Here is a 7,585-nt window from a genome sequence, read left to right on the forward strand (position 1 = left end):
CTTTCTTTTTTCCCAAAGCATCATAAAATGAAGGGGTGAGAGTAATGAATTTCCAACTTTTATTTTTTTGAACCACCCTAGTGGACCACTCAATCCTCCTCACACGTCTGTCCCAGCAGGTTGGCCTCCGGGGGACTGTCCTGGAGTGGTTTCAGTCTTATTTGACCAACAGGACTTTCAGGGTGATGGTTAATGACCTCTCCTCCTCCACAGTTCCTCTGACCGCTGGTGTGCCCCAGGGCAGTATCCTCGGACCGCTCTTGTTCTCTTTGTACATGCTTCCACTGAGTTCAGTCATCACTAAATACAATCTTCAGTTTCATTTTTATGCTGATGACCTTCAGATTTATATGCCAGTTGTGCCTAATAATACAAGTGCTTTGGACTCCATACATAACTCTCTTAAGGATATTAAGGACAGCTGGCTCAGAATTTTCTGCACCTTAATGAAGCCAAAACAGAGTGTATTCTGTTTGGAGCTAAAACTAACTCTGACCGAGATCTTGGCTCCCTGGCTTCTTATCGTAGGGCTGTGGTAAGGAACCTTGGTGTGCTGTTTGATGACTGTTTAAAATTTGAGAAACAAATTGACAGTGTGGTAAGAGTCAGTTTTTTTTCCAACTGAGACTCTTGGCAAAAGTCAAACCCTTTCTAAGCCAAAAGGACCTTGAAAAGGCTATGCATGCTTTTATCCACTCCCGGATTGACTATTGCAATGCACTTTATGTTGTTATCACTCTAGGCTCCCTAAACCGACTCCAACTGGTCCAGAATGCTGCTGCTCGCCTGTTGACCAACACCAGGAAGCACAGCCACATCACTCCTGTACTTTACTCCCTGCACTGGCTTCCAGTCCGTTTTAGAGTTGATTTTAAACTGTTAATGTTTGTTTTTAAAGCTGTAAATGGCATTGCACCTTCTTATTTATGTGACCTGTTAAAAACACACAACCCTGTCAGAGCACTTCGGTCTGCTGACCAAAACTTTCTGGAGGTTCCCAGGTCCAGGTTCAAACAATGGGGTGACCGTTCTTTTGCAGTAGCAGGTCCTAAGTTGTGGAATGCATTACCTCCTAACTGAGGTCCATTAATAGTTTGCCTCTGTTTAAAGCTAAGTTAAAAACGTACTTGTTCAGGGCAGCTTTTTGCACATAATTGCTTTGACACTTTTTCGTCTATTTTTATTCTATTTGGATGCTCTTATTATGCTTTTATGTGTGTTTTTCGTACTTTCTTTTTATTTTTTCTTTAGTTGGTGCTATTGGAAAGCACTTTGGTTCCGTGAAAACTGTTGTAAAGTGCTATAGAAATAAAACTTGATTGACTGTATGTGCATAATGTATTATACTTAAGTTTTTTACTAACCAATAAACTATATATGTTCTCATCCCTATGTTGTTGAAAGTCTTTTTCAAGTCTATGAGTTTCTTTTTCCAGTTCTTCCATTTCTGCTCAGAAAAATATTTTCAGTCCTTTTTATAGGAGATTTGTCCTCTTAAATAGGCTTTTAAAGTGTCCCATAATATGAAACTATTGGGGAGGAGGCACAGTTTGTTTCACAAAATATTTTATTTGTCCCTAATAAATTTACAAAAGTCAGGCTTTTTAAGGAGGGTCGGATTCAAACGCCACCTGTACGCACACTGTATTTTCTCAGGCATTTCTATAGACAAAGTCAATGGAGAGTGATCAGAGAGTATCCGTGGCAAATATTCAGACTCCAGTACTCTCAGTTGTGTTGATAATAGGAAAAGAGCTATTGTACTATTTGAATTATGATGGCCAGAATAATAAGAATATCTATGGTATGAGGATTTTTCTACCTCCAGATGTCTGTTAAATTTAAGTAATTCATAAATGACAGAGTAGTTGAGGCTGACTTAGCTTTAGAAATGGAAGTGGCTGATTTATCCAAAATTGGATCTAAACAGAAATTGAAGTCTCCTCCCATGAGAATATATTTATGGCCCCCTAAAAATGTCATGAATAAAAGAACTATCATTGTAATTGGGGCATAAAGGTTTACCAAGGTCCAATATTCCAAATAAATCTGACAATTTATCATAATATATCACCCTAGTGGATCAATGATTGTATCCTGAATTGTGATGGGAATGTTTTTATTTATTAAAATAGCAACATCCTTTGCCTTAGAATTAAAGGATGAATAGAAAACTTGGCCTATCCATCCTTTCTTTAACTTTATGTGCTCTTGTGCAGTAAGATGAGTCTCTTGGATAAAGGCTATGTCTGTTTGTATCTTCTTATGTTAGCACCCTTTTCCTTTTAATGGGTCCATTTAAACCATTAACACTAAAACTAACAAATTTTATTAACTTATTCATATGGGAAATAAAGTTTGACAGTAATACCCCTTATGGTCACATAAAACTAAGCCCAAAAATGCCTCTCTTTTAAGGGAACAAAACTGAAAAATGCATATGTACACAAACCCTCCCCATTCCCTGAAGCGCTGAAACCACCCGAACACTCGCCATCAAAATCTCCATCTGGGACATCCTTTGATTGCTCTCCGAAAGTAACATACCTAACTAATACCGTGTTAGGTTCCAACCTCTTTTGTATGGACATATTATCATTAAACATATCACTCAGCATATATCTGTTGTGTGGGCCACTGAAGAGGAGGTACTGCTGGCCCACCACCACCAGAGGGCACCCTGTCTGGAGTGCGGGCTCCAGGCACCAGAGGGCGCTGCCGCCTTACAGGAGCAGCCGGGGGGACAGCTGTCACTTATCACCTACAACAGCTGTCACCAATCATTCTGATCTGCAGTGGTATATCAGCAGGACGACATCTCCACCTCTTTGCCGAGATATCGCTCTACCTAGAAGGTACGTACTCAGCTGACTGTGTTTTTGACAGTAACCCTTTATTACTTTTGTGAGTTGAATAGCAGACATTCTTCCAACGAGAGGTGGAGGTGGTTTTCTCTCCATACGGATTGCTGGGTGCGAACGCACCCACATTTAACTGTTTTTGTTCCTCGCCAGCAGTACCAGATCCGACACGCGGAGGCAGTGGCCACCTGGGAGTTCGGGACTTGGTGGCTCCAGTATTCCCGGGGTTCGGTGGCGGAAGAAATCGTGTGGTTCCGGTTCTGCTTTGGACAGACGTCTCTTATCTTCGAGCCTGCCCACGTGACACATTCTTGTGAATTGACCTCTTTGTCTATTGTTGTGATCCGTTGTGTTTGTTGTGCCTATTCACAACAGTAAAGTGTTGTTATTTGACTTCCTCCATTGTCCGTTCATTTGCGCCCCCTGTTGTGGGTCCGTGTTCCTACACTTTCACAACAATATAAAGTATAAACATTTTAACCTCCACTCTAACTATAAAAGTAAACATAGTGGTTCTTGATTTTCTTTAGTTATTGCTTTAAGACAGTAACTTATCTTTTTTTATCCATAATATCCAAAATTAGGTTGATCATAGAAAAGAAGAGGAAAAAAAGAGAAATTATGGCAGGCGTGGCTCTGCACTAACATAAGGGTCTCTAAAAAGTTTGTGGACTTATATACAAAAAAGCCACTCTCATCACGGTACTCGTGGAGCTGCAGTGTTGTACCTGTGGTCACCGACAAGATTCAGGGTCCATCACCTCCCAGAAGGTCTTGAAGGAAAGATGCTGCTGCTTCAGGTGTCTTGAAAATCTTCTTCTCTCTGTTTGGTAGGGTGACTCTCAGAATTGCTGGATGAAGAAGACTAAACTGGAGTTTTTTGGCATGCAGCTCCTTCTTGGAGTGGTTGTATTCTTTTCTGCACCGCACTAGGGCTGCGCTCAAGTCTGGAAAAAACATCACCGTGTTTCTGTTGTGGGTGATTGGTCCACCTTTTCTCTGGTTATCTTAGCGGCTAGTTGGAGAATTTTATCCCGGTCTTGGCACTTGAGCAGGCGGATGCGGATGGGTCTGGGCCGTTTCTCTGTTGGAGAGCTGAAAGTAAGGGATCGGTGCACTCATTCAATAATCAGTGGCTGGGGGAAGTGCTCTTGTCCCAGCACAGAGGGGATCCATTATGTAAAAAATTGCACGGGATCACCACCCTCTCCGCCCTCCTGCAGGTTAACGATGCAGACATTATTTCGTCGACTTTGATTCTCTAGTCAGTCAACTTTATTTATGAGAAAATCCTTCTGTTTTGTCAGGTGGAGGACGGTGGAGTCCACTTCAGTTAGCTTGTCTTCAGCTGTGCTAATCTGTTCCTCCACCTCCCTAATGCATGAGCACATCCCGTCTATCATAGTCCTCAGCCCTGAAATAGACTGGTTGATTTCGGCAGTTTTAGCGTCAAGCTTCTGGGAAAGTGCTTCATTATCACCTTTTATTTCTTGTAATATTGCATAGCCTCCTTCCACTTCATGTTGGATTTCAGCCGCCATGTTGCACCTGGAGCTAGCTTCAGCCATTGCAACTTCCCGAGAAGAAAAGTGATCAATAATCAAACTTTGAGTCTTACTTCGGGGTCTTAAGTCCATATTCCACCAAACAGGAGAAGTTAACAGTGGAGAGACCGTTATTTCTAAGTTAAGCCAAGTTTTCTCTTGCGAGCTCCGGAGCACACGTCTTCTCAGCTCACCTGCATCACATGACCCCTCCTGGGTGTTGTTGGTGTGTGGCTTTCGCTTTGCGTGGTAAAGGGTTAACTTGCACTTGTTGATGTAGTGACGAACTGTGTTAACTGACAATGGTTTTCTGAGGTGTTCCTGGGCCCATGCTGTAAGATCCTTTACACAATGATGTCGATTTTTAATGCAGTGCCGCCTGAGGGATCGAAGGTCACAGGCATTCAATGTTGGTTTTCGGCCTTGGCGCTTATGTGTAGAAAGTTCTCCAGATTCTCTAAATCTTCTGATTATATTATGGACTGTAGATGATGGAATCCCTAAATTCCTTGCAATTGAACATTGAGAAACATTGTTCTTAAACTGTTGGACTATTTTTTTTATGCAGTTGTTCACAAAGTCTTTGCTTGTGAACAGCTGAGCCTTTTGGGGATGCTCCTTTTATACCCAATCATGACACTTACAATTAATGTCCTCAGTTCCCAAATGCTTATTGAATGTTGTTAGAAGGAAAGGTGATGTAACACAGTGGTAAACATACCACTGTCCCAGCTTTTTTGGAATGTGTTGCAGGCATCCATCTCAAAATGAGCAAATATTTGCACAAAAACAATAAAGTTTATCAGTTTGAACATTAAATATCTTTGTGGTGTATTCAATTGAATATAGGTTGAAGAGGATTTGCAAATCATTGTATTCTGTTTTTATTTACACTTCACACAACATCCCAACTTCATTGGAATTGGGGTTGTAGGATGTTTTTAGCATGTTGTATATCATTATTTGTGGAATACAGAAGTTCATTATTCATACTTTGATACGAGGAGGGGTGATTTCCAACTTTTGAGCCTGACCCAGAAAAAGTAGTGCAAGATTTTCTGTCTTTTACATTATGAGAAACCATTTCTTGAGAATGTGTGAAATTTTGACTCAGTGGGTGCAGTACTGATAAATGTTCAGTCACCCCTCGTAAGAGCTCTAACCGAATGAAGATTCAGATAATAATAATAATAAAGTCTATCTGTCTATTTATATATCACAATTATTCCATGCAAAAACAATATGGCTCAGCTTTGTTTTATGCTGAGCATTTGACCAGCCAAAGCGTCAAATTAATATTTCTTATCAAGCCTTTTGGCTTCTCCCTTGTTTTCACTCATGGTGACTGTAGCAGATCCAAGTTGGAGCAGCGTGATAGTTTGGCACAAGTCTTCATTCAGATGTCCTGTTGTGTGGGCCGCTGAAGAGGAGGTACTGCTGGCCCACCACCACCAGAGGGCGTCCTGCCTGGAGTGCGGGCTCCAGGCACCAGAGGGCGCTGCCGCCTTATGGGAGCAGCCTGGGTGACAGCTGTCACCCATCACTGGACACAACTGTTCCACTCAGCACAGAGGTATATCAGGAGGACGGCGTCTCCACCTCAGTGCCGAGATATCGCCTTTAGACTGAGGTAACGTTCTCTGCATTTATATTCTGACTAACTAGCTAAAAGACTTAAACCTTTTCAGGACAGCTGATTACTGTAAGCTAAATTGCTTGGATAAGTACTCACCTGCCTGCCATATTGTGACTAGAGGTGGAGGCGGCTTCTCCCCTCTCCGTTACTGGGTGCTGTCGCATCCACGCCTGTGTTGTTGCTCTCTCCCGCCAGCAGTACCGGATCCGACGAGCGGAGGCAGTGGCCACCTGGGAATTCGGGACTTGGCGGTTCCAGTATTTGTTGGTTGGTTGGTTTGTTAGCAGGATTACTCAAAAAATCCTCAACGGATTTCAATGAAATTTTTACCAGGGGTGTATCTTGGCCTAACTTAGAAGTCATTAAATTTTGGTAATGATGCGGAACACGATCCAGATCCAGTAATTTTTTTTAAGGATTCTTTATCATTGCAGGATAGGGCCAATTTCAACATTTTTGCATCTAACTTCATGAAGACGGGTCACAAAGGCTGAACAAAAATTAAGTTACGACACAACAATAATTTAGCATTTGTTTCTCCTCATTGAATAAACTTGTCATTAGAAAATAAAAAAAACTTGTGTAGTTCATGCAGTTTCTCTTTATAAATACATTTGCTGAAGATCTAAGGGTTTAACCCTCTGGGGCAGACGCTGTCGTATATGACAGCTGAGACCAAGCTTTACTAAATTATCAATAACTTTTTAATGATAGGAGATAGAAACTTACTTTCTTTTGCTTAAAAGTTAACTCCGTGGACCTTCGAGCCACCATCCACCATCTTTGTACTCCTCATAGAAGCTGTGTGATGACGTGAGCAATGTGAGTGTCCAATCGGAATTGGTTCACCGTCACATGGTTTTCCAAAATCCAATCGTAGGGCAGATTCAACTCACATGATACACCACAGATTGTTTTTAGGAGTGATGTGTTACTAGTTGGCCCGTTTGAATAGCCCCCGGCTGCTCCAATGCGCCATTACGCACAGCGAAAGTGAAAGTGAGCAGACGGATTGCTCGACTAGTTTTCCTGTGAATGTTACTGGATAAGCCTGTGGCAAGCTCTCTTGCTCCGGCGTAAAGCACTGTTTACCATATCAATGGAGCGAGGGCGGAGGGGCTGTTTCTCAAACTGAATGAGCCTCGAAGTGTGAAAGCTGCTTTCAGAGCAGGAGAGAACAAACACACAGTCAATGTCATAGTAGAAGTTTGTGATGTGACCTTTGTGTAATAGCAGACAGAAATTACTTTGAGATGAAGACAAACAAAACGCATAGACCATTTTGTATATACTGTTCAAAATGTGCATTTGTGTTTATTGTTTGAATCTTTTTGTTGTACAGTTTTTCCACACAAGAGCCCAAATTACCTTTATAAAGTGTCAAAACAGTTGTTTATTATAGTTTGCTATGTGTTTTGAATAAATGTGTGGAAAATTATTTCCCACTTTACTTTTTCCTTTCTTATTTCTGATTGTAAACCTTTATTACACTTATAAAACACAACTATAGCATATATATTTTCAAAGTACAGGTTGTCCTGAAA

This window comes from Thalassophryne amazonica, chromosome 5 (genome assembly GCF_902500255.1).
Source record: "Thalassophryne amazonica chromosome 5, fThaAma1.1, whole genome shotgun sequence".
NCBI lineage: Eukaryota > Metazoa > Chordata > Actinopteri > Batrachoidiformes > Batrachoididae > Thalassophryne > Thalassophryne amazonica.